This window comes from Ranitomeya imitator, chromosome 7 (genome assembly GCF_032444005.1).
Source record: "Ranitomeya imitator isolate aRanImi1 chromosome 7, aRanImi1.pri, whole genome shotgun sequence".
Lineage (NCBI taxonomy): Eukaryota > Metazoa > Chordata > Amphibia > Anura > Dendrobatidae > Ranitomeya > Ranitomeya imitator.
Genome location: NC_091288.1, coordinates 139,886,996 through 139,914,270, shown reverse-complemented (window position 1 = coordinate 139,914,270; position 27,275 = coordinate 139,886,996).

Below are 27,275 nucleotides of genomic sequence, written 5' to 3'. Positions count from 1 at the left end.
TTCCACTCCAAGGTGTTCCCCAGGTTTCCTCTCCATTTCTTCGATCTTCTAGCTCTTCTTAAATAGTTGTTGAAAACAACGCTGCATTAGGCCTACAAGTTGGGTCTGGGTTGTAGAGACGGTGTCTTCCACTCCAAGGTGTTCCCCAGGTTTCCTCTCCATAGCTTCGAGCTTCTAGCTCTCGTTTAGTAGTTGTTGAAAACAACACTGCATTAGGCCTACAAGTTGGGTCTGGGTTGTAGAGACGGTGTCTTCCACTCCAAGGTGTTCCCCAGGTTTCCTCTCTATTGCTTCGATCTTCTAGCTCTTCTTAAGTAGTTGTTGAAAACAACGCTGCATTAGGCCTACAAGTTGGGTCTGGGTTGTAGAGACGGTGTCTTCCACTCCAAGGTGTTCCCCAGGTTTCCTCTCCATAGCTTCAATCTTAAAGCTCTCGTTTAGTAGTTTTTGAAAACAACAGTGCATTAGGCCAACAAGTTGGGTCTGGGTTGTAGAGACGGTGTCTTCCGCTCCAAGGTGTTCCCCAGGTTTCTTCTCCATAGCTTCAATCTTAAAGCTCTCGTTTAGTCGTTGTTGACAACAACACTGCATTAGGCCTACAAGTTGGGTCTGGGTTGTAGAGACGGTGTCTACCACTCCAAGGTGTTCCCCAGGTTTCCTCTCCATAGCTTCGAGCTTCTTGCTATCGTTTAGTAGTTGTTGAAAACAACACTGCATTAGGCCTACAAGTTGGGTCTGGGTTGTAGAGACGGTGTCTTCCACTCCAAGGTGTTCCCCAGGTTTCCTCTCCATAGCTTCAATCTTAAAGCTCTCGTTTAGTAGTTGTTGAAAACAACACTGCATTAGGCCTACAAGTTGGGTCTAGGTTGTAGAGACGGTGTCTTCGCTCCAAGGTGTTCCCCAGGTTTCCTCTCCATAGCTTCAATCTTAAAGCTCTCGTTTAGTAGTTGTTGAAAACAACACTGCATTAAGCCTACAAGTTGGGTCTGGGTTGTAGAGACGGTGTCTTCCACTCCAAGGTGTTCCCCAGGTTTCCTCTCCATAGCTTCAATCTTAAAGCTCTCGTTTAGTAGTTGTTGAAAACAACACTGCATTAGGCCTACAAGTTGGGTCTGGGTTGTAGAGACTGTGTCTTCCACTCCAAGGTGTTCCTCAGGTTTCCTCTCCATAGCTTCAATCTTAAAGCTCTCGTTTAGTAGTTGTTGAAAACAACACTGCATTAGGCCTACAAGTTGGGTCTGGGTTGCAGAGACGGTGTCTTCCGCTCCAAGGTGTTCCCCAGGTTTCCTCTCCATTGCTTCAATCTTCATGCTCGTCTTAAGTAGTTGTTGAAAACAACACTGCATTAGGCCTACAAGTTGGGTCTGGGTTGTAGAGACGGTGTCTTCCACTCCAAGGTGTTCCCCAGGTTTCCTCTCCATAGCTTCGAGCTTCCAGCTCTCGTTTAGTAGTTGTTGAAAACAACACTGCATTAGGCCTACAAGTTGGGTCTGGGTTGTAGAGACGGTGTCTTCCACTCCAAGGTGTTCCCCAGGTTTCCTCTCCATAGCTTCAATCTTAAAGCTCTCGTTTAGTAGTTGTTGAAAACAACACTGCATTAGGCCTACAAGTTGGGTCTGGGTTGCAGAGACGGTGTCTTCCGCTCCAAGGTGTTCCCCAGGTTTCCTCTCCATTGCTTCAATCTTCATGCTCGTCTTAAGTAGTTGTTGAAAACAACACTGCATTAGGCCTACAAGTTGGGTCTGGGTTGTAGAGACGGTGTCTTCCACTCCAAGGTGTTCCCCAGGTTTCCTCTCCATAGCTTCGAGCTTCCAGCTCTCGTTTAGTAGTTGTTGAAAACAACACTGCATTAGGCCTACAAGTTGGGTCTGGGTTGTAGAGACGGTGTCTTCCACTCCAAGGTGTTCCCCAGGTTTCCTCTCCATAGCTTCAATCTTAAAGCTCTCGTTTAGTAGTTGTTGAAAACAACACTGCATTAGGCCTACAAGTTGGGTCTGGGTTGTAGAGACGGTGTCTTCCGCTCCAAGGTTTTCCCCAGGTTTCCTCTCCATAGCTTCAATCTTAAAGCTCTCGTTTAGTAGTTGTTGAAAACAACACTGCATTAGGCCTACAAGTTGGGTCTGGGTTGTAGAGACGGTGTCTTCCACTCCAAGGTGTTCCCCAGGTTTCCTCTCCATAGCTTCGAGCTTCTTGCTCTCGTTTATTAGTTGTTGAAAACAACACTGCATTAGGCCTACAAGTTGGGTTTGGGTTGTAGAGACGGTGTCTACCACTCCAAGGTGTTCCCCAGGTTTCCTCTCCATAGCTTAGAGCTTCTTGCTCTCGTTTAGTAGTTGTTGAAAACAACACTGCATTAGGCCTACAAGTTGGGTCTGGGTTGTAGAGACGGTGTCTTCCACTCCAAGGTGTTCCCCAGGTTTCCTCTCCATAGCTTCAATGTCAAAGCTCTCGTTTAGTAGTTGTTGAAAACAACACTGCATTAGGCCTACAAGTTGGGTCTGGGTTGTAGAGACGGTGTCTTCCACTCCAAGGTGTTCCCCAGGTTTCCTCTCCATAGCTTCAATCTTAAAGCTCTCGTTTAGTAGTTGTTGAAAACAACACTGCATTAGGCCTACAGGTTGGGTCTGGGTTGTAGAGACCGTGTCTTCCACTCCAAGGTGTTCCCCAGGTTTCCTCTCCATAGCTTCAATCTTAAAGCTCTCGTTTAGTAGTTGTTGAAAACAACACTGCATTAGGCCTACAAGTTGGGTCTGGGTTGTAGAGACGGTGTCTTCGCTCCAAGGTGTTCCCCAGGTTTCCTCTCCATAGCTTCAATCTTAAAGCTCTCGTTTAGTAGTTGTTGAAAACAACACTGCATTAGGCCTACAAGTTGGGTCTGGGTTGTAGAGACGATGACTTCCGCTCCAAGGTGTTCCCCAGGTCTCCTCTCCATAGCTTCAATCTTAAAGCTCTCGTTTAGTAGTTGTTGAAAACAACACTGCATTAGGCCTACAAGTTGTGTCTGGGTTGTAGAGACGGTGTCTTCGCTCCAAGGTGTTCCCCAGGTTTCCTCTCCATAGCTTCAATCTTAAAGCTCTCGTTTAGTAGTTGTTGAAAACAACACTGCATTAGGCCTACAAGTTGGGTCTGGGTTGTAGAGACGATGACTTCCGCTCCAAGGTGTTCCCCAGGTCTCCTCTCCATAGCTTCAATCTTAAAGCTCTCGTTTAGTAGTTGTTGAAAACAACACTGCATTAGGCCTACAAGTTGGGTCTGGGTTGTAGAGACTGTGTATTCCGCTCCAAGGTGTTCCCCAGGTTTCCTCTCCATAGCTTCAATCTTAAAGCTCTCGTTTAGTAGTTGTTGAAAACAACACTGCATTAGCACTACAAGTTGGGTCTGGGTTGTAGAGACGGTGTCTTCTGCTCCAAGGTGTTCCCCAGGTTTCCTCTCCATAGCTTCAATCTTAAAGCTCTCGTTTAGTAGTTGTTGAAAACAACACTGCATTAGGCCTACAAGTTGGGTCTGGGTTGTAGAGACGGTGTCTTCCACTCCAAGGTGTTCTGCAGGTTTCCTCTCCATAGCTTCAATCTTAAAGCTCTCGTTTAGTAGTTGTTGAAAACAACACTGCATTAGGACTACAAGTTGGGTCTGGGTTGTAGAGACGGTGTCTTCCGCTCCAAGGTGTTCCCCAGGTTTCCTCTCCATAGCTTCATTCTTAAAGCTCTCGTTTGGTAGTTGTTGAAAACAACACTGCATTAGGCCTACAAGTTGGGTCTGGGTTGTAGAGACGGTGTCTTCCACTCCAAGGTGTTCCCCAGGTTTCCTCTCCATAGCTTCAATCTTAAAGCTCTCGTTTTGTAGTTGTTGAAAACAACACTGCATTAGGCCTACAATTTGGGTCTGGGTTGAAGAGACGGTGTCTTCCACTCCAAGGTGTTCCCCAGGTTTCCTCTCCATTGCTTCGATCTTCTAGCTCTTCTTAAGTAGTTGTTGAAAATAACACTGCATTAGGCCTACAAGTTGGGTCTGGGTTGTAGAAACGGTGTCTTCCACTCCAAGGTGTTCCCCAGGTTTCCTCTCCATAGCTTCGAGCTTCTTGCTCTCGTTTATTAGTTGTTGAAAACAACACTGCATTAGGCCTACAAGTTGGGTTTGGGTTGTAGAGACGGTGTCTACCACTCCAAGGTGTTCCCCAGGTTTCCTCTCCATAGCTTAGAGCTTCTTGCTCTCGTTTAGTAGTTGTTGAAAACAACACTGCATTAGGCCTACAAGTTGGGTCTGGGTTGTAGAGACGGTGTCTTCCACTCCAAGGTGTTCCCCAGGTTTCCTCTCCATAGCTTCAATCTTAAAGCTCTCGTTTAGTAGTTGTTGAAAACAACACTGCATTAGGCCTACAGGTTGGGTCTGGGTTGTAGAGACCGTGTCTTCCACTCCAAGGTGTTCCCCAGGTTTCCTCTCCATAACTTCAATCTTAAAGCTCTCGTTCAGTAGTTGTTGAAAACAACACTGCATTAGGCCTACAAGTTGGGTCTGGGTTGTAGAGATGGTGTCTTCGCTCCAAGGTGTTCCCCAGGTTTCCTCTCCATAGCTTCAATCTTAAAGCTCTCGTTTAGTAGTTGTTGAAAACAACACTGCATTAGGCCTACAAGTTGGGTCTGGGTTGTAGAGACGATGACTTCCGCTCCAAGGTGTTCCCCAGGTCTCCTCTCCATAGCTTCAATCTTAAAGCTCTCGTTTAGTAGTTGTTGAAAACAACACTGCATTAGGCCTACAAGTTGGGTCTGGGTTGTAGAGACTGTGTATTCCGCTCCAAGGTGTGCCCCAGGTTTCCCCTCCATAGCTTCAATCTTAAAGCTCTCGTTTAGTAGTTGTTGAAAACAACACTGCATTAGCACTACAAGTTGGGTCTGGGTTGTAGAGACGGTGTCTTCCACTCCAAGGTGTTCCCCAGGTTTCCTCTCCATAGCTTCAATCTTAAAGCTCTCGTTTAGTAGTTGTTGAAAACAACACTGCATTAGGCCTACAAGTTGGGTCTGGGTTGTAGAGACGGTGTCTTCCACTCCAAGGTGTTCTGCAGGTTTGCTCTCCATTGCTTCAATCTTAAAGCTCTCGTTTAGTAGTTGTTGAAAACAACACTGCATTAGGCCTACAAGTTGGGTCTGGGTTGTAGAGACGGTGTCTTCCACTCCAAGGTGTTCCCCAGGTTTCCTCTCCATAGCTTCGAGCTTCTAGCTCTCGTTTAGTAGTTGTTGAAAACAACACTGCATTAGGCCTACAAGTTGGGTCTGGGTTGTAGAGATGGTGTCTTCCACTCCAAGGTGTTCCCCAGGTTTCCTCTCCATAGCTTCAATCTTAAAGCTCTCGTTTAGTAGTTGTTGAAAACAACACTGCATTAGGCCAAGAAGTTGGATCTGGGTTGTAGAGACGGTGTCTTCCGCTCCAAGGTGTTCCCCAGGTTTCTTCTCCATAGCTTCAATCTTAAAGCTCTCGTTTAGTAGTTGTTGAAAACAACACTGCATTAGGCCTACAAGTTGGGTCTGGGTTGTAGAGACGGTGTCTTCCACTCCAAGGTGTTCCCCAGGTTTCCTCTCCATTGCTTCGATCTTCTAGCTCTTCTTAAGTAGTTGTTGAAAACAACACTGCATTAGGCCTACAAGTTGGGTCTGGGTTGTAGAGACGGTGTTTTCCACTCCAAGGTGTTCCCCAGGTTTCCTCTCCATAGCTTCAATCTTAAAGCTCTCGTTTAGTAGTTGTTGAAAACAACACTGCATTAGGCCAGCAAGTTGGATCTGGGTTGTAGAGACGGTGTCTTACGCTCTAAGTTGTTCCCCAGGTTTCCTCTCCATAGCTTCAATCTTAAAGCTCTCATTTAGTAGTTGTTGAAAACAACACTGCATTAGGCCTACAAGTTGTGTCTGGGTTGTAGAGACGGTGTCTTCCACTCCAAGGTGTTCCCCAGGTTTCCTCTCCATAGCTTCAATCTTAAAGCTCTCGTTTAGTATTTGTTGAAAACAACACTGCATTAGGCCTACAAGTTGGGTCTGGGTTCCAGAGACTGTGTCTTCCACTCCAAGGTGTTCCCCAGGTTTCCTCTCCATAGCTTCAATCTTAAAGCTCTCGTTTAGTAGTTGTTGAAAACAACACTGCATTAGGCCTACAAGTTGCGTCTGGGTTGTAGAGATGGTGTCTTCCGCTCCAAGGTGTTCCCCAGGTTTCCTCTCCATTGCTTCAATTTTAAAGCTCTCGTTTAGTAGTTGTTGAAAACAACACTGCATTAGGCCTACAAGTTGGGTCTGGGTTGTAGAGACGGTGTCTTCCACTCCAAGGTGTTCCCCAGGTTTCCTCTCTATTGCTTCGATCTTCTAGCTCTTCTTAAGTAGTTGTTGAAAACAACGCTGCATTAGGCCTACAAGTTGGGTATGGGTTGTAGAGACGGTGTCTTCCACTCCAAGGTGTTCCCCAGGTTTCCTCTCCATAGCTTCAATCTTAAAGCTCTCGTTTAGTAGTTGTTGAAAACAACACTGCATTAAGCCAACAAGTTGGGTCTGGGTTGTAGAGACGGTGTCTTCCGCTCCAAGGTGTTCCCCAGGTTTCCTCTCCATAGCTTCAATCTTAAAACTCTCGTTTAGTAGTTGTTGAAAACAACACTGCATTAAGCCTACAAGTTGGGTCTGGGTTGTAGAGACGGTGTCTTCCACTCCAAGGTGTTCCCCAGGTTTCCTCTCCATAGCTTCAATCTTAAAGCTCTCGTTTAATAGTTGTTGAAAACAACACTGCATTAGGCCTACAAGTTGGGTCTGGGTTGCAGAGACGGTGTCTTCTTCTCCAAGGTGTTCCCCAGGTTTCCTCTCCATTGCTTCAATCTTCATGCTCGCCTTAAGTAGTTGTTGAAAACAACTCTGCATTAGGCCTACAAGTTGGGTCTGGGTTGTAGAGACGGTGTGTTCCACTCCAAGGTGTTCCCCAGGTTTCCTCTCCATAGCTTCGAGCTTCTAGCTCTCGTTTAGTAGTTGTTGAAAACAACACTGCATTAGGCCTACAAGTTGGGTCTGGGTTGTAGAGACGGTGTCTTCCACTCCAAGGTGTTCCCCAGGTTTCCTCTCCATAGCTTCAATCTTAAAGCTCTCGTTTAGTAGTTGTTGAAAACAACACTGCATTAGGCCTACAAGTTGGGTCTGGGTTGTAGAGACGGTGTCTTCCGCTCTAAGGTTTTCCCCAGGTTTCCTCTCCATAGCTTCAATCTTAAAGCTCTCGTTTAGTAGTTGTTGAAAACAACACTGCATTAGGCCTACAAGTTGGGTTTGGGTTGTAGAGACGGTGTCTTCCACTCCAAGGTGTTCCCCAGGTTTCCTCTCCATAGCTTCGAGCTTCTAGCTCTCGTTTAGTAGTTGTTGAAAACCACACTGCATTAGGCCTACAAGTTGGGTTTGGGTTGTAGAGACGGTGTCTACCACTCCAAGGTGTTCCCCAGGTTTCCTCTCCATTGCTTCAATCTTCATGCTCGCCTTAAGTAGTTGTTGAAAACAACTCTGCATTAGGCCTACAAGTTGGGTCTGGGTTGTAGAGACGGTGTCTTCCACTCCAAGGTGTTCCCCAGGTTTCCTCTCCATAGCTTCGAGCTTCTAGCTCTCGTTTAGTAGTTGTTGAAAACAACACTGCATTAGGCCTACAAGTTGGGTCTGGGTTGTAGAGACGGTGTCTTCCACTCCAAGGTGTTCCCCAGGTTTCCTCTCCATAGCTTCAATCTTAAAGCTCTCGTTTAGTAGTTGTTGAAAACAACACTGCATTAGGCCTACAAGTTGGGTCTGGGTTGTAGAGACGGTGTCTTCCGCTCCAAGGTTTTCCCCAGGTTTCCTCTCCATAGCTTCAATCTTAAAGCTCTCGTTTAGTAGTTGTTGAAAACCACACTGCATTAGGCCTACAATTTGGGTTTGGGTTGTAGAGACGGTGTCTACCACTCCAAGGTGTTCCCCAGGTTTCCTCTCCATAGCTTAGAGCTTCTTGCTCTCGTTTAGTAGTTGTTGAAAACAACACTGCATTAGGCCTACAAGTTGGGTCTGGGTTGTAGAGACGGTGTCTTCCACTCCAAGGTGTTCCCCAGGTTTCCTCTCCATAGCTTCAATCTTAAAGCTCTCGTTTAGTAGTTGTTGAAAACAACACTGCATTAGGCCTACAAGTTGGGTCTGGGTTGTAGAGACGGTGTCTTCCACTCCAAGGTGTTCCCCAGGTTTCCTCTCCATAGCTTCAATCTTAAAGCTCTCGTTTAGTAGTTGTTGAAAACAACACTGCATTAGGCCTACAGGTTGGGTCTGGGTTGTAGAGACCGTGTCTTCCACTCCAAGGTGTTCCCCAGGTTTCCTCTCCATAGCTTCAATCTTAAAGCTCTCGTTTAGTAGTTGTTGAAAACAACACTGCATTAGGCCTACAAGTTGGGTCTGGGTTGTAGAGACGGTGTCTTCGCTCCAAGGTGTTCCCCAGGTTTCCTCTCCATAGCTTCAATCTTAAAGCTCTCGTTTAGTAGTTGTTGAAAACAACACTGCATTAGGCCTACAAGTTGGGTCTGGGTTGTAGAGACGATGACTTCCGCTCCAAGGTGTTCCCCAGGTCTCCTCTCCATAGCTTCAATCTTAAAGCTCTCATTTAGTAGTTGTTGAAAACAACACTGCATTAGGCCTACAAGTTGGGCCTGGGTTGTAGAGACGGTGTCTTTCACTCCAAGGTGTTCCCCAGGTTTCCTCTCCATAGCTTCAATCTTAAAGCTCTCGTTTAGTAGTTGTTGAAAACAACACTGCATTAGGCCAACAAGTTGGATCTGGGTTGTAGAGACGGTGTCTTCCGCTCCAAGGTGTTCCCCAGGTTTCCTCTCCATTGCTTCGATCTTCTAGCTCTTCTTAAGTAGTTGTTGAAAACAACACTGCATTAGGCCTACAAGTTGGGCCTGGGTTGTAGAGACGGTGTCTTTCACTCCAAGGTGTTCCCCAGGTTTCCTCTCCATAGCTTCAATCATAAAGCTCTCGTTTAGTAGTTGTTGAAAACAACACTGCATTAGGCCAGCAAGTTGGATCTGGGTTGTAGAGACGGTGTCTTCCACTCCATGGTGTTCCCCAGGTTTCCTCTCCATAGCTTCAATCTTAAAGCTCTCGTTTAGTAGTTGTTGAAAACAACACTGCATTAGGCCTACAAGTTGTGTCTGGGTTGTAGAGACGGTGTCTTCCACTCCAAGGTGTTCCCCAGGTTTCCTCTCCATAGCTTCAATCTTAAAGCTCTCGTTTAGTAGTTGTTGAAAACAACACTGTATTAGGCCTACAAGTTGGGTCTGGGTTCCAGAGACGGTGTCTTCCACTCCAAGGTGTTCCCCAGGTTTCCTCTCCATTGCTTCAATTTTAAAGCTCTCGTTTAGTAGTTGTTGAAAACAACACTGCATTAGGCCTACAAGTTGGGTCTGGGTTGTAGAGACGGTGTCTTCCGCTCCAAGGTGTTCCCCAGGTTTCCTCTCCATAGCTTCGAGCTTCTAGCTCTCGTTTAGTAGTTGTTGAAAACAACTCTGCATTAGGCCTACAAGTTGGGTCTGGGTTGTAGAGACTGTGTATTCCGCTCCAAGGTGTTCCCCAGGTTTCCTCTCCATAGCTTCAATCTTAAAGCTCTCGTTTAGTAGTTGTTGAAAACAACACTGCATTAGCACTACAAGTTGGGTCTGGGTTGTAGAGACGGTGTCTTCCACTCCAAGGTGTTCCCCAGGTTTCCTCTCCATAGCTTCAATCTTAAAGCTCTCGTTTAGTAGTTGTTGAAAACAGCACTGCATTAGGCCTACAGGTTGGGTCTGGGTTGTAGAGACCGTGTCTTCCATTCCAAGGTGTTCCCCAGGTTTCCTCTCCATAGCTTCAATCTTAAAGCTCTCGTTTAGTAGTTGTTGAAAACAACACTGCATTAGGCCTACAAGTTGGGTCTGGGTTGTAGAGACGGTGTCTTCGCTCCAAGGTGTTCCCCAGGTTTCCTCTCCATAACTTCAATCTTAAAGCTCTCGTTTAGTAGTTGTTGAAAACAACACTGCATTAGGCCTACAAGTTGGGTCTGGGTTGTAGAGACGATGACTTCCGCTCCAAGGTGTTCCCCAGGTCTCCTCTCCATAGCTTCAATCTTAAAGCTCTCGTTTAGTAGTTGTTGAAAACAACACTGCATTAGGCCTACAAGTTGGGTCTGGGTTGTAGAGACTGTGTATTCCGCTCCAAGGTGTTCCCCAGGTTTCCTCTCCATAGCTTCAATCTTAAAGCTCTCGTTTAGTAGTTGTTGAAAACAACACTGCATTAGCACTACAAGTTGGGTCTGGGTTGTAGAGACGGTGTCTTCCGCTCCAAGGTGTTCCCCAGGTTTCCTCTCCATAGCTTCGAGCTTCTAGCTCTCGTTTAGTAGTTGTTGAAAACAACACTGCATTAGGCCTACAAGTTGGGTCTGGGTTGTAGAGACTGTGTATTCCGCTCCAAGGTGTTCCCCAGGTTTCCTCTCCATAGCTTCAATCTTAAAGCTCTCGTTTAGTAGTTGTTGAAAACAACACTGCATTAGGCCTACAAGTTGGGTCTGGGTTGCAGAGACGGTGTCTTCCGCTCCAAGGTGTTCCCGAGGTTTCCTCTCCATTGCTTCAATCTTCATGCTCGTTTTAAGTAGTTGTTGAAAACAACACTGCATTAGGCCTACAAGTTGGGTCTGGGTTGTAGAGACGGTGTCTTCCACTCCAAGGTGTTCCCCAGGTTTCCTCTCCATAGCTTCGAGCTTCCAGCTCTCGTTTAGTAGTTGTTGAAAACAACACTGCATTAGGCCTACAAGTTGGGTCTGGGTTGTAGAGACGGTGTCTTCCACTCCAAGGTGTTCCCCAGGTTTCCTCTCCATAGCTTCAATCTTAAAGCTCTCGTTTAGTAGTTGTTGAAAACAACACTGCATTAGGCCTACAAGTTGGGTCTGGGTTGCAGAGACGGTGTCTTCCGCTCCAAGGTGTTCCCCAGGTTTCCTCTCCATTGCTTCAATCTTCATGCTCGTCTTAAGTAGTTGTTGAAAACAACACTGCATTAGGCCTACAAGTTGGGTCTGGGTTGTAGAGACGGTGTCTTCCACTCCAAGGTGTTCCCCAGGTTTCCTCTCCATAGCTTCGAGCTTCCAGCTCTCGTTTAGTAGTTGTTGAAAACAACACTGCATTAGGCCTACAAGTTGGGTCTGGGTTGTAGAGACGGTGTCTTCCACTCCAAGGTGTTCCCCAGGTTTCCTCTCCATAGCTTCAATCTTAAAGCTGTCGTTTAGTAGTTGTTGAAAACAACACTGCATTAGGCCTACAAGTTGGGTCTGGGTTGTAGAGACGGTGTCTTCCGCTCCAAGGTTTTCCCCAGGTTTCCTCTCCATAGCTTCAATCTTAAAGCTCTCGTTTAGTAGTTGTTGAAAACAACACTGCATTAGGCCTACAAGTTGGGTCTGGGTTGTAGAGACGGTGTCTTCCACTCCAAGGTGTTCCCCAGGTTTCCTCTCCATAGCTTCGAGCTTCTTGCTCTCGTTTATTAGTTGTTGAAAACAACACTGCATTAGGCCTACAAGTTGGGTTTGGGTTGTAGAGACGGTGTCTACCACTCCAAGGTGTTCCCCAGGTTTCCTCTCCATAGCTTAGAGCTTCTTGCTCTCGTTTAGTAGTTGTTGAAAACAACACTGCATTAGGCCTACAAGTTGGGTCTGGGTTGTAGAGACTGTGTCTTCCACTCCAAGGTGTTCCCCAGGTTTCCTCTCCATAGCTTCAATGTCAAAGCTCTCGTTTAGTAGTTGTTGAAAACAACACTGCATTAGGCCTACAAGTTGGGTCTGGGTTGTAGAGACGGTGTCTTCCACTCCAAGGTGTTCCCCAGGTTTCCTCTCCATAGCTTCAATCTTAAAGCTCTCGTTTAGTAGTTGTTGAAAACAACACTGCATTAGGCCTACAGGTTGGGTCTGGGTTGTAGAGACCGTGTCTTCCACTCCAAGGTGTTCCCCAGGTTTCCTCTCCATAGCTTCAATCTTAAAGCTCTCGTTTAGTAGTTGTTGAAAACAACACTGCATTAGGCCTACAAGTTGGGTCTGGGTTGTAGAGACGGTGTCTTCGCTCCAAGGTGTTCCCCAGGTTTCCTCTCCATAGCTTCAATCTTAAAGCTCTCGTTTAGTAGTTGTTGAAAACAACACTGCATTAGGCCTACAAGTTGGGTCTGGGTTGTAGAGACGATGACTTCCGCTCCAAGGTGTTCCCCAGGTCTCCTCTCCATAGCTTCAATCTTAAAGCTCTCGTTTAGTAGTTGTTGAAAACAACACTGCATTAGGCCTACAAGTTGTGTCTGGGTTGTAGAGACGGTGTCTTCGCTCCAAGGTGTTCCCCAGGTTTCCTCTCCATAGCTTCAATCTTAAAGCTCTCGTTTAGTAGTTGTTGAAAACAACACTGCATTAGGCCTACAAGTTGGGTCTGGGTTGTAGAGACGATGACTTCCGCTCCAAGGTGTTCCCCAGGTCTCCTCTCCATAGCTTCAATCTTAAAGCTCTCGTTTAGTAGTTGTTGAAAACAACACTGCATTAGGCCTACAAGTTGGGTCTGGGTTGTAGAGACTGTGTATTCCGCTCCAAGGTGTTCCCCAGGTTTCCTCTCCATAGCTTCAATCTTAAAGCTCTCGTTTAGTAGTTGTTGAAAACAACACTGCATTAGCACTACAAGTTGGGTCTGGGTTGTAGAGACGGTGTCTTCTGCTCCAAGGTGTTCCCCAGGTTTCCTCTCCATAGCTTCAATCTTAAAGCTCTCGTTTAGTAGTTGTTGAAAACAACACTGCATTAGGCCTACAAGTTGGGTCTGGGTTGTAGAGACGGTGTCTTCCACTCCAAGGTGTTCTGCAGGTTTCCTTTCCATTGCTTCAATCTTAAAGCTCTCGTTTAGTAGTTGTTGAAAACAACACTGCATTAGGCCTACAAGTTGGGTCTGGGTTGTAGAGACGGTGTCTTCCACTCCAAGGTGTTCCCCAGGTTTCCTCTCCATAGCTTCGAGCTTCTAGCTCTCGTTTAGTAGTTGTTGAAAACAACACTGTATTAGGCCTACAAGTTGGGTCTGGGTTGTAGAGACAGTGTCTTCCACTCCAAGGTGTTCCCCAGGTTTCCTCTCCATAGCTTCAATCTTAAAGCTCTCGTTTAGTAGTTGTTGAAAACAACACTGCATTAGGACTACAAGTTGGGTCTGGGTTGTAGAGACGGTGTCTTCCGCTCCAAGGTGTTCCCCAGGTTTCCTCTCCATAGCTTGATTCTTAAAGCTCTCGTTTGGTAGTTGTTGAAAACAACACTGCATTAGGCCTACAAGTTGGGTCTGGGTTGTAGAGACGGTGTCTTCCACTCCAAGGTGTTCCCCAGGTTTCCTCTCCATAGCTTCAATCTTAAAGCTCTCGTTTTGTAGTTGTTGAAAACAACACTGCATTAGGCCTACAATTTGGGTCTGGGTTGAAGAGACGGTGTCTTCCACTCCAAGGTGTTCCCCAGGTTTCCTCTCCATTGCTTCGATCTTCTAGCTCTTCTTAAGTAGTTGTTGAAAATAACACTGCATTAGGCCTACAAGTTGGGTCTGGGTTGTAGAAACGGTGTCTTCCACTCCAAGGTGTTCCCCAGGTTTCCTCTCCATAGCTTCGAGCTTCTTGCTCTCGTTTATTAGTTGTTGAAAACAACACTGCATTAGGCCTACAAGTTGGGTTTGGGTTGTAGAGACGGTGTCTACCACTCCAAGGTGTTCCCCAGGTTTCCTCTCCATAGCTTAGAGCTTCTTGCTCTCGTTTAGTAGTTGTTGAAAACAACACTGCATTAGGCCTACAAGTTGGGTCTGGGTTGTAGAGACGGTGTCTTCCACTCCAAGGTGTTCCCCAGGTTTCCTCTCCATAGCTTCAATCTTAAAGCTCTCGTTTAGTAGTTGTTGAAAACAACACTGCATTAGGCCTACAGGTTGGGTCTGGGTTGTAGAGACCGTGTCTTCCACTCCAAGGTGTTCCCCAGGTTTCCTCTCCATAACTTCAATCTTAAAGCTCTCGTTTAGTAGTTGTTGAAAACAACACTGCATTAGGCCTACAAGTTGGGTCTGGGTTGTAGAGATGGTGTCTTCGCTCCAAGGTGTTCCCCAGGTTTCCTCTCCATAGCTTCAATCATAAAGCTCTCGTTTAGTAGTTGTTGAAAACAACACTGCATTAGGCCTACAAGTTGGGTCTGGGTTGTAGAGACGATGACTTCCGCTCCAAGGTGTTCCCCAGGTCTCCTCTCCATAGCTTCAATCTTAAAGCTCTCGTTTAGTAGTTGTTGAAAACAACACTGCATTAGGCCTACAAGTTGGGTCTGGGTTGTAGAGACTGTGTATTCCGCTCCAAGGTGTGCCCCAGGTTTCCCCTCCATAGCTTCAATCTTAAAGCTCTCGTTTAGTAGTTGTTGAAAACAACACTGCATTAGCACTACAAGTTGGGTCTGGGTTGTAGAGACGGTGTCTTCCACTCCAAGGTGTTCCCCAGGTTTCCTCTCCATAGCTTCAATCTTAAAGCTCTCGTTTAGTAGTTGTTGAAAACAACACTGCATTAGGCCTACAAGTTGGGTCTGGGTTGTAGAGACGGTGTCTTCCACTCCAAGGTGTTCTGCAGGTTTGCTCTCCATTGCTTCAATCTTAAAGCTCTCGTTTAGTAGTTGTTGAAAACAACACTGCATTAGGCCTACAAGTTGGGTCTGGGTTGTAGAGACGGTGTCTTCCACTCCAAGGTGTTCCCCAGGTTTCCTCTCCATAGCTTCGAGCTTCTAGCTCTCGTTTAGTAGTTGTTGAAAACAACACTGCATTAGGCCTACAAGTTGGGTCTGGGTTGTAGAGATGGTGTCTTCCACTCCAAGGTGTTCCCCAGGTTTCCTCTCCATAGCTTCAATCTTAAAGCTCTCGTTTAGTAGTTGTTGAAAACAACACTGCATTAGGCCAAGAAGTTGGATCTGGGTTGTAGAGACGGTGTCTTCCGCTCCAAGGTGTTCCCCAGGTTTCTTCTCCATAGCTTCAATCTTAAAGCTCTCGTTTAGTAGTTGTTGAAAACAACACTGCATTAGGCCTACAAGTTGGGTCTGGGTTGTAGAGACGGTGTCTTCCACTCCAAGGTGTTCCCCAGGTTTCCTCTCCATTGCTTCGATCTTCTAGCTCTTCTTAAGTAGTTGTTGAAAACAACACTGCATTAGGCCTACAAGTTGGGTCTGGGTTGTAGAGACGGTGTTTTCCACTCCAAGGTGTTCCCCAGGTTTCCTCTCCATAGCTTCAATCTTAAAGCTCTCGTTTAGTAGTTGTTGAAAACAACACTGCATTAGGCCAGCAAGTTGGATCTGGGTTGTAGAGACGGTGTCTTACGCTCTAAGTTGTTCCCCAGGTTTCCTCTCCATAGCTTCAATCTTAAAGCTCTCATTTAGTAGTTGTTGAAAACAACACTGCATTAGGCCTACAAGTTGTGTCTGGGTTGTAGAGACGGTGTCTTCCACTCCAAGGTGTTCCCCAGGTTTCCTCTCCATAGCTTCAATCTTAAAGCTCTCGTTTAGTATTTGTTGAAAACAACACTGCATTAGGCCTACAAGTTGGGTCTGGGTTCCAGAGACTGTGTCTTCCACTCCAAGGTGTTCCCCAGGTTTCCTCTCCATAGCTTCAATCTTAAAGCTCTCGTTTAGTAGTTGTTGAAAACAACACTGCATTAGGCCTACAAGTTGCGTCTGGGTTGTAGAGATGGTGTCTTCCGCTCCAAGGTGTTCCCCAGGTTTCCTCTCCATTGCTTCAATTTTAAAGCTCTCGTTTAGTAGTTGTTGAAAACAACACTGCATTAGGCCTACAAGTTGGGTCTGGGTTGTAGAGACGGTGTCTTCCACTCCAAGGTGTTCCCCAGGTTTCCTCTCTATTGCTTCGATCTTCTAGCTCTTCTTAAGTAGTTGTTGAAAACAACGCTGCATTAGGCCTACAAGTTGGGTATGGGTTGTAGAGACGGTGTCTTCCACTCCAAGGTGTTCCCCAGGTTTCCTCTCCATAGCTTCAATCTTAAAGCTCTCGTTTAGTAGTTGTTGAAAACAACACTGCATTAAGCCAACAAGTTGGGTCTGGGTTGTAGAGACGGTGTCTTCCGCTCCAAGGTGTTCCCCAGGTTTCTTCTCCATAGCTTCAATCTTAAAGCTCTCGTTTAGTAGTTGTTGAAAACAACACTGCATTAGGCCTACAAGTTGGGTCTGGGTTGTAGAGACGGTGTCTTCCACTCCAAGGTGTTCCTCAGGTTTCCTCTCCATAGCTTCAATCTTAAAGCTCTCGTTTAGTAGTTGTTGAAAACAACACTGCATTAGGCCTACAAGTTGGGTCTGGGTTGTAGAGACGGTGTCTTCGCTCCAAGGTGTTCCCCAGGTTTCCTCTCCATAGCTTCAATCTTAAAGCTCTCGTTTAGTAGTTGTTGAAAACAACACTGCATTAGGCCTACAAGTTGGGTCTGGGTTGTAGTGACGGTGTCTTCCGCTCCAAGGTGTTCCCCAGGTTTCCTCTCCATAGCTTCAATCTTAAAACTCTCGTTTAGTAGTTGTTGAAAACAACACTGCATTAAGCCTACAAGTTGGGTCTGGGTTGTAGAGACGGTGTCTTCCACTCCAAGGTGTTCCCCAGGTTTCCTCTCCATAGCTTCAATCTTAAAGCTCTCGTTTAATAGTTGTTGAAAACAACACTGCATTAGGCCTACAAGTTGGGTCTGGGTTGCAGAGACGGTGTCTTCTTCTCCAAGGTGTTCCCCAGGTTTCCTCTCCATTGCTTCAATCTTCATGCTCGCCTTAAGTAGTTGTTGAAAACAACTCTGCATTAGGCCTACAAGTTGGGTCTGGGTTGTAGAGACGGTGTGTTCCACTCCAAGGTGTTCCCCAGGTTTCCTCTCCATAGCTTCGAGCTTCTAGCTCTCGTTTAGTAGTTGTTGAAAACAACACTGCATTAGGCCTACAAGTTGGGTCTGGGTTGTAGAGACGGTGTCTTCCACTCCAAGGTGTTCCCCAGGTTTCCTCTCCATAGCTTCAATCTTAAAGCTCTCGTTTAGTAGTTGTTGAAAACAACACTGCATTAGGCCTACAAGTTGGGTCTGGGTTGTAGAGACGGTGTCTTCCGCTCTAAGGTTTTCCCCAGGTTTCCTCTCCATAGCTTCAATCTTAAAGCTCTCGTTTAGTAGTTGTTGAAAACAACACTGCATTAGGCCTACAAGTTGGGTTTGGGTTGTAGAGACGGTGTCTTCCACTCCAAGGTGTTCCCCAGGTTTCCTCTCCATAGCTTCGAGCTTCTAGCTCTCGTTTAGTAGTTGTTGAAAACCACACTGCATTAGGCCTACAAGTTGGGTTTGGGTTGTAGAGACGGTGTCTACCACTCCAAGGTGTTCCCCAGGTTTCCTCTCCATTGCTTCAATCTTCATGCTCGCCTTAAGTAGTTGTTGAAAACAACTCTGCATTAGGCCTACAAGTTGGGTCTGGGTTGTAGAGACGGTGTCTTCCACTCCAAGGTGTTCCCCAGGTTTCCTCTCCATAGCTTCGAGCTTCTAGCTCTCGTTTAGTAGTTGTTGAAAACAACACTGCATTAGGCCTACAAGTTGGGTCTGGGTTGTAGAGACGGTGTCTTCCACTCCAAGGTGTTCCCCAGGTTTCCTCTCCATAGCTTCAATCTTAAAGCTCTCGTTTAGTAGTTGTTGAAAACAACACTGCATTAGGCCTACAAGTTGGGTCTGGGTTGTAGAGACGGTGTCTTCCGCTCCAAGGTTTTCCCCAGGTTTCCTCTCCATAGCTTCAATCTTAAAGCTCTCGTTTAGTAGTTGTTGAAAACCACACTGCATTAGGCCTACAATTTGGGTTTGGGTTGTAGAGACGGTGTCTACCACTCCAAGGTGTTCCCCAGGTTTCCTCTCCATAGCTTAGAGCTTCTTGCTCTCGTTTAGTAGTTGTTGAAAACAACACTGCATTAGGCCTACAAGTTGGGTCTGGGTTGTAGAGACGGTGTCTTCCACTCCAAGGTGTTCCCCAGGTTTCCTCTCCATAGCTTCAATCTTAAAGCTCTCGTTTAGTAGTTGTTGAAAACAACACTGCATTAGGCCTACAAGTTGGGTCTGGGTTGTAGAGACGGTGTCTTCCACTCCAAGGTGTTCCCCAGGTTTCCTCTCCATAGCTTCAATCTTAAAGCTCTCGTTTAGTAGTTGTTGAAAACAACACTGCATTAGGCCTACAGGTTGGGTCTGGGTTGTAGAGACCGTGTCTTCCACTCCAAGGTGTTCCCCAGGTTTCCTCTCCATAGCTTCAATCTTAAAGCTCTCGTTTAGTAGTTGTTGAAAACAACACTGCATTAGGCCTACAAGTTGGGTGTGGGTTGTAGAGACGGTGTCTTCGCTCCAAGGTGTTCCCCAGGTTTCCTCTCCATAGCTTCAATCTTAAAGCTCTCGTTTAGTAGTTGTTGAAAACAACACTGCATTAGGCCTACAAGTTGGGTCTGGGTTGTAGAGACGATGACTTCCGCTCCAAGGTGTTCCCCAGGTCTCCTCTCCATAGCTTCAATCTTAAAGCTCTCATTTAGTAGTTGTTGAAAACAACACTGCATTAGGCCTACAAGTTGGGCCTGGGTTGTAGAGACGGTGTCTTTCACTCCAAGGTGTTCCCCGGGTTTCCTCTCCATAGCTTCAATCTTAAAGCTCTCGTTTAGTAGTTGTTGAAAACAACACTGCATTAGGCCAACAAGTTGGATCTGGGTTGTAGAGACGGTGTCTTCCGCTCCAAGGTGTTCCCCAGGTTTCCTCTCCATTGCTTCGATCTTCTAGCTCTTCTTAAGTAGTTGTTGAAAACAACACTGCATTAGGCCTACAAGTTGGGCCTGGGTTGTAGAGACGGTGTCTTTCACTCCAAGGTGTTCCCCAGGTTTCCTCTCCATAGCTTCAATCTTAAAGCTCTCGTTTAGTAGTTGTTGAAAACAACACTGCATTAGGCCAACAAGTTGGATCTGGGTTGTAGAGACGGTGTCTTCCGCTCCAAGGTGTTCCCCAGGTTTCCTCTCCATAGCTTCAATCTTAAAGCTCTCGTTTAGTAGTTGTTGAAAACAACACTGCATTAGGCCAACAAGTTGGATCTGGGTTGTAGAGACGGTGTCTTCCGCTCCAAGGTGTTCCCCAGGTTTCTTCTCCATAGCTTCAATCTTAAAGCTCTCGTTTAGTAGTTGTTGAAAACAACACTGCATTAGGCTTACAAGTTGGGTCTGGGTTGTAGAGACGGTGTCTTCCACTCCAAGGTGTTCCCCAGGTTTCCTCTCCATAGCTTCAATCTTAAAGCTCTCGTTTAGTAGTTGTTGAAAACAACACTGCATTAGGCCAGCAAGTTGGATCTGGGTTGTAGAGACGGTGTCTTCCGCTCCATGGTGTTCCCCAGGTTTCCTCTCCATAGCTTCAATCTTAAAGCTCTCGTTTAGTAGTTGTTGAAAACAACACTGCATTAGGCCTACAAGTTGTGTCTGGGTTGTAGAGACGGTGTCTTCCACTCCAAGGTGTTCCCCAGGTTTCCTCTCCATAGCTTCAATCTTAAAGCTCTCGTTTAGTAGTTGTTGAAAACAACACTGTATTAGGCCTACAAGTTGGGTCTGGGTTCCAGAGACGGTGTCTTCCACTCCAAGGTGTTCCCCAGGTTTCCTCTCCATTGCTTCAATTTTAAAGCTCTCGTTTAGTAGTTGTTGAAAACAACACTGCATTAGGCCTACAAGTTGGGTCTGGGTTGTAGAGACGGTGTCTTCCGCTCCAAGGTGTTCCCCAGGTTTCCTCTCCATAGCTTCGAGCTTCTAGCTCTCGTTTAGTAGTTGTTGAAAACAACACTGCATTAGGCCTACAAGTTGGGTCTGGGTTGTAGAGACTGTGTATTCCGCTCCAAGGTGTTCCCCAGGTTTCCTCTCCATAGCTTCAATCTTAAAGCTCTCGTTTAGTAGTTGTTGAAAACAACACTGCATTAGCACTACAAGTTGGGTCTGGGTTGTAGAGACGGTGTCTTCCACTCCAAGGTGTTCCCCAGGTTTCCTCTCCATAGCTTCAATCTTAAAGCTCTCGTTTAGTAGTTGTTGAAAACAGCACTGCATTAGGCCTACAGGTTGGGTCTGGGTTGTAGAGACCGTGTCTTCCACTCCAAGGTGTTCCCCAGGTTTCCTCTCCATAGCTTCAATCTTAAAGCTCTCGTTTAGTAGTTGTTGAAAACAACACTGCATTAGGCCTACAAGTTGGGTCTGGGTTGTAGAGACGGTGTCTTCGCTCCAAGGTGTTCCCCAGGTTTCCTCTCCATAACTTCAATCTTAAAGCTCTCGTTTAGTAGTTGTTGAAAACAACACTGCATTAGGCCTACAAGTTGGGTCTGGGTTGTAGAGACGATGACTTCCGCTCCAAGGTGTTCCCCAGGTCTCCTCTCCATAGCTTCAATCTTAAAGCTCTCGTTTAGTAGTTGTTGAAAACAACACTGCATTAGGCCTACAAGTTGGGTCTGGGTTGTAGAGACTGTGTATTCCGCTCCAAGGTGTTCCCCAGGTTTCCTCTCCATAGCTTCAATCTTAAAGCTCTCGTTTAGTAGTTGTTGAAAACAACACTGCATTAGCACTACAAGTTGGGTCTGGGTTGTAGAGACGGTGTCTTCCGCTCCAAGGTGTTCCCCAGGTTTCCTCTCCATAGCTTCGAGCTTCTAGCTCTCGTTTAGTAGTTGTTGAAAACAACACTGCATTAGGCCTACAAGTTGGGTCTGGGTTGTAGAGACTGTGTATTCCGCTCCAAGGTGTTCCCCAGGTTTCCTCTCCATAGCTTCAATCTTAAAGCTCTCGTTTAGTAGTTGTTGAAAACAACACTGCATTAGCACTACAAGTTGGGTCTGGGTTGTAGAGACGGTGTCTTCCACTCCAAGGTGTTCCCCAGGTTTCCTCTCCATAGCTTCAATCTTAAAGCTCTCGTTTAGTAGTTGTTGAAAACAACACTGCATTAGGCCTACAAGTTGGGTCTGGGTTGTAGAGACGGTGTCTTCCACTCCAAGGTGTTCTGCAGGTTTCCTCTCCATTGCTTCAATCTTAAAGCTCTCGTTTAGTAGTTGTTGAAAACAACACTGCATTAGGCCTACAAGTTGGGTCTGGGTTGTAGAGACGGTGTCTTCCACTCCAAGGTGTTCCCCAGGTTTACTCTCCATAGCTTCGAGCTTCTAGCTCTCGTTTAGTAGTTGTTGAAAACAACACTGCATTAGGCCTACAAGTTGGGTCTGGGTTGTAGAGATGGTGTCTTCCACTCCAAGGTGTTCCCCAGGTTTCCTCTCCATTGCTTCGATCTTCTAGCTCTTCTTAAGTAGTTGTTGAAAACAACACTGCATTAGGCCTACAAGTTGGGCCTGGGTTGTAGAGACGGTGTCTTTCACTCCAAGGTGTTCCCCAGGTTTCCTCTCCATAGCTTCAATCTTAAAGCTCTCGTTTAGTAGTTGTTGAAAACAACACTGCATTAGGCCAACAAGTTGGATCTGGGTTGTAGAGACGGTGTCTTCCGCTCCAAGGTGTTCCCCAGGTTTCCTCTCCATAGCTTCAATCTTAAAGCTCTCGTTTAGTAGTTGTTGAAAACAACACTGCATTAGGCCAACAAGTTGGATCTGGGTTGTAGAGACGGTGTCTTCCGCTCCAAGGTGTTCCCCAGGTTTCCTCTCCATAGCTTCAATCTTAAAGCTCTCGTTTAGTAGTTGTTGAAAACAACACTGCATTAGGCCAACAAGTTGGATCTGGGTTGTAGAGACGGTGTCTTCCGCTCCAAGGTGTTCCCCAGGTTTCTTCTCCATAGCTTCAATCTTAAAGCTCTCGTTTAGTAGTTGTTGAAAACAACACTGCATTAGGCCTACAAGTTGGGTCTGGGTTGTAGAGACGGTGTCTTCCACTCCAAGGTGTTCCCCAGGTTTCCTCTCCATAGCTTCAATCTAAAAGCTCTCGTTTAGTAGTTGTTGAAAACAACACTGCATTAGGCCTACAAGTTGGATCTGGGTTGTAGAGACGGCGTCTTCCGCTCCAAGGTGTTCCCCAGGTTTCCTCTCCATAGCTTCAATCTTAAAGCTCTCGTTTAGTAGTTATTGAAAACAACACTGCATTAGGCCTACAAGATGTGTTTGGGTTGTAGAGACGGTGTCTTCCACTCCAAGGTGTTCCCCAGGTTTCCTCTCCATAGCTTCAATCTTAAAGCTCTCGTTTAGTAGTTGTTGAAAACAACACTGCATTAGGCCTACAAGTTGGGTCTGGGTTCCAGAGACGGTGTCTTCCACTCCAAGGTGGTCCCCAGGTTTCCTCTCCATAGCTTCAATCTTAAAGCTCTCGTTTAGTAGTTGTTGAAAACAACACTGCATTAGGCCTACAAGTTGCGTCTGGGTTGTAGAGATGGTGTCTTCCGCTCCAAGGTGTTCCCCAGGTTTCCTCTCCATTGCTTCAATTTTAAAGCTCTCGTTTAGTAGTTGTTGAAAACAACACTGCATTAGGCCTACAAGTTGGGTCTGGGTTGTAGAGACGGTGTCTTCCGCTCCAAGGTGTTCCCCAGGTTTCCTCTCCATAGCTTCGAGCTTCTAGCTCTCGTTTAGTAGTTGTTGAAAACAACACTGCATTAGGCCTACAAGTTGGGTCTGGGTTGTAGAGACGGTGTCTTCCACTCCAAGGTGTTCCCCAGGTTTCCTCTCCATTGCTTCAATCTTAAAGCTCTCGTTTAGTAGTTGTTGAAAACAACACTGCATTAGGCCTACAAGTTGGGTCTGGGTTGTAGAGACGGTGTCTTCCACTCCAAGGTGTTCCCCAGGTTTCCTCTCCGTTGCTTCGATCTTCTAGCTCTTCTTAAGTAGTTGTTGAAAACAACGCTGCATTAGGCCTACAAGTTGGGTCTGGGTTGTAGAGACGGTGTCTTCCACTCCAAGGTGTTCCCCAGGTTTCCTCTCCATAGCTTCAATCTTAAAGCTCTCGTTTAGTAGTTGTTGAAAACAACACTGCATTAGGCCTACAAGTTGGGTCTGGGTTCCAGAGACGGTGTCTTCCACTCCAAGGTGTTCTGCAGGTTTCCTCTCCATTGCTTCAATCTTAAAGCTCTCGTTTAGTAGTTGTTGAAAACAACACTGCATTAGGCCTACAAGTTGGGTCTGGGTTGTAGAGACGGTGTCTTCCACTCCAAGGTGTTCCCCAGGTTTACTCTCCATAGCTTCGAGCTTCTAGCTCTCGTTTAGTAGTTGTTGAAAACAACACTGCATTAGGCCTACAAGTTGGGTCTGGGTTGTAGAGATGGTGTCTTCCACTCCAAGGTGTTCCCCAGGTTTCCTCTCCATTGCTTCGATCTTCTAGCTCTTCTTAAGTAGTTGTTGAAAACAACACTGCATTAGGCCTACAAGTTGGGCCTGGGTTGTAGAGACGGTGTCTTTCACTCCAAGGTGTTCCCCAGGTTTCCTCTCCATAGCTTCAATCTTAAAGCTCTCGTTTAGTAGTTGTTGAAAACAACACTGCATTAGGCCAACAAGTTGGATCTGGGTTGTAGAGACGGTGTCTTCCGCTCCAAGGTGTTCCCCAGGTTTCCTCTCCATAGCTTCAATCTTAAAGCTCTCGTTTAGTAGTTGTTGAAAACAACACTGCATTAGGCCAACAAGTTGGATCTGGGTTGTAGAGACGGTGTCTTCCGCTCCAAGGTGTTCCCCAGGTTTCTTCTCCATAGCTTCAATCTTAAAGCTCTCGTTTAGTAGTTGTTGAAAACAACACTGCATTAGGCCTACAAGTTGGGTCTGGGTTGTAGAGACGGTGTCTTCCACTCCAAGGTGTTCCCCAGGTTTCCTCTCCATTGCTTCGATCTTCTAGCTCTTCTTAAGTAGTTGTTGAAAACAACACTGCATTAGGCCTACAAGTTGGGTCTGGGTTGTAGAGACGGTGTCTTCCACTCCAAGGTGTTCCCCAGGTTTCCTCTCCATAGCTTCAATCTAAAAGCTCTCGTTTAGTAGTTGTTGAAAACAACACTGCATTAGGCCTACAAGTTGGATCTGGGTTGTAGAGACGGCGTCTTCCGCTCCAAGGTGTTCCCCAGGTTTCCTCTCCATAGCTTCAATCTTAAAGCTCTCGTTTAGTAGTTATTGAAAACAACACTGCATTAGGCCTACAAGATGTGTTTGGGTTGTAGAGACGGTGTCTTCCACTCCAAGGTGTTCCCCAGGTTTCCTCTCCATAGCTTCAATCTTAAAGCTCTCGTTTAGTAGTTGTTGAAAACAACACTGCATTAGGCCTACAAGTTGGGTCTGGGTTCCAGAGACGGTGTCTTCCACTCCAAGGTGGTCCCCAGGTTTCCTCTCCATAGCTTCAATCTTAAAGCTCTCGTTTAGTAGTTGTTGAAAACAACACTGCATTAGGCCTACAAGTTGCGTCTGGGTTGTAGAGATGGTGTCTTCCGCTCCAAGGTGTTCCCCAGGTTTCCTCTCCATTGCTTCAATTTTAAAGCTCTCGTTTAGTAGTTGTTGAAAACAACACTGCATTAGGCCTACAAGTTGGGTCTGGGTTGTAGAGACGGTGTCTTCCGCTCCAAGGTGTTCCCCAGGTTTCCTCTCCATAGCTTCGAGCTTCTAGCTCTCGTTTAGTAGTTGTTGAAAACAACACTGCATTAGGCCTACAAGTTGGGTCTGGGTTGTAGAGACGGTGTCTTCCACTCCAAGGTGTTCCCCAGGTTTCCTCTCCATTGCTTCAATCTTAAAGCTCTCGTTTAGTAGTTGTTGAAAACAACACTGCATTAGGCCTACAAGTTGGGTCTGGGTTGTAGAGACGGTGTCTTCCACTCCAAGGTGTTCCCCAGGTTTCCTCTCCGTTGCTTCGATCTTCTAGCTCTTCTTAAGTAGTTGTTGAAAACAACGCTGCATTAGGCCTACAAGTTGGGTCTGGGTTGTAGAGACGGTGTCTTCCACTCCAAGGTGTTCCCCAGGTTTCCTCTCCATAGCTTCGAGCTTCTAGCTCTCGTTTACTAGTTGTTGAAAACAACACTGCATTAGGCCTACAAGTTGGGTCTGGGTTGTAGAGACGGTGTCTTCCACTCCAAGGTGTTCCCCAGGTTTCCTCTCTATTGCTTCGATCTTCTAGCTCTTCTTAAGTGGTTGTTGAAAACAACGCTGCATTAGGCCTACAAGTTGGGTCTGGGTTGTGGAGACGGTGTCTTCCACTCCAAGGTGTTCCCCAGGTTTCCTCTCCATAGCTTCAATCTTAAAGCTCTCGTTTAGTAGTTGTTGAAAACAACACTGCATTAAGCCAACAAGTTGGGTCTGGGTTGTAGAGACGGTGTCTTCCGCTCCAAGGTGTTCCCCAGGTTTCTTCTCCATAGCTTCAATCTTAAAGCTCTTGTTTAGTAGTTGTTGAAAACAACACTGCATTAGGCCTACAAGTTGGGTCTGGGTTGTAGAGACGGTGTCTACCACTCCAAGGTGTTCCCCAGGTTTCCTCTCCATAGCTTCAATCTTAAAGCTCTCGTTTAGTAGTTGTTGAAAACAACACTGCATTAGGCCTACAAGTTGGGTCTGGGTTGTAGAGACGGTGTCTTCCACTCCAAGATGTTCCCCAGGTTTCCTCTCCATAGCTTCAATCTTAAAGCTCTCGTTTAATAGTTGTTGAAAACAACACTGCATTAGGCCTACAAGTTGGGTCTGGGTTGCAGAGACGGTGTCTTCTGCTCCAAGGTGTTCCCCAGGTTTCCTCTCCATTGCTTCAATCTTAAAGCTCTCGTTTAGTAGTTGTTGAAAACAACACTGCATTAGGCCTACAAGTTGGGTCTGGGTTGTAGAGACGGTGTCTTCCACTCCAAGGTGTTCCCCAGGTTTCCACTCCATAGCTTCGAGCTTCTAGCTCTCGTTTAGTAGTTGTTGAAAACCACACTGCATTAGGCCTACAAGTTGGGTCTGGGTTGTAGAGACAGTGTCTTCCACTCCAAGGTGTTCCCCAGGTTTCCTCTCCATAGCTTCAATCTTAAAGCTCTCGTTTAGTAGTTGTTGAAAATGTGAAGAGCAGAACAAAAAAGATTACCTCAATGAACAAAAAAAAAAAAAAAGAATTTGTGATAAATATTGACCTGTCCATTCAAGGACATTTTAGCTATAGTATGAAATCCTGTTTTTCCTGTCTGTGGAATTGCCTTTGTACTGTTTGTTGTGAAACTGCCGCCCACGAAACTGTTTTCTTTTCTTTTCTTTCTTTCCTGCTTTGTCTCTTTGTTTAAACATGCAAAACTTGTATAACCACTAAACCTACTGAAACAACTATATAAAGAAGGGATAGCACCTTGAAGGCAGGCGTGCTTCAGAGACTTCCCAGTGATACACTATACAAGACGTGTCTTGTGTATTATTTCTGGTGATTCCCCACTTCCAAAGGCTGCTCCGACTGAGTGTGATCCCGACATTTCCTGGCGCCCGAACAGGGACCCGAGGTCTGTGTATTCCTTCAAGAACACCGGCAGAATACGAACGAAAAGAGAATCTGGTATAATGGATGGCAGATGAACAAAAACCTGGCCAGGTAAGAGACACTGTTAGATCTCTTATATCTGCCCTGCACTGTCCGTAAGATTTTCTGTGTCGTGTTCTTTAGCGGGTAGTTCTAGTAGAGGAGGATACCTATAGCTCGGGTTCTTGAACTATTTAGGAATTGATCACCTCACGGAGTACGGCATTGAATGAGAGTGAATGTGAATAGAAGGTGTGTGGAAGTTGGGAATAGCCCTATAAGCCGCCCAGGGGGTTGAAACAGAAGAAGTGACTGTCCCACTGGGCAACGTGGTTGCGTCCTTTCGGGGAGACCTCCGCGCCTATGTTCAATCTCTGATCCTGTCTTTGACAAAAACCTGGTGACGGATAAGTGTATGTGATAGTATAAGCCCAGGACAGATAAATTAGCCTGGGACAAGATACGTTGTATGTTCTTTTTCTTTTTCTGTCTGGTTGCATTTGTGTTGTTTGCTATAGGTGTAGGAATCAGGATTTTCTTACATCAACACAGTTTAAACATCCTAGCTCCTTAGGAAGAAGGTAACGAGGTATTCTCATACCCAAACGCCACCTAGGGCAAGAAAAAGACATCCTAGCTCCTTAGGAAGAAGGTAACGAGGTATTCTCATACCCAAACGCCACCTAGGGCAAGAAAGCTCAGGATAAGAAAATGGGGAATAAGCAAACAAAGTCGGAACCAGAAGAATTAGATATCTATACTATCATAAAGGAGAGAAGTGGTGAAGATGCCACTAAGGGGCTGAAAA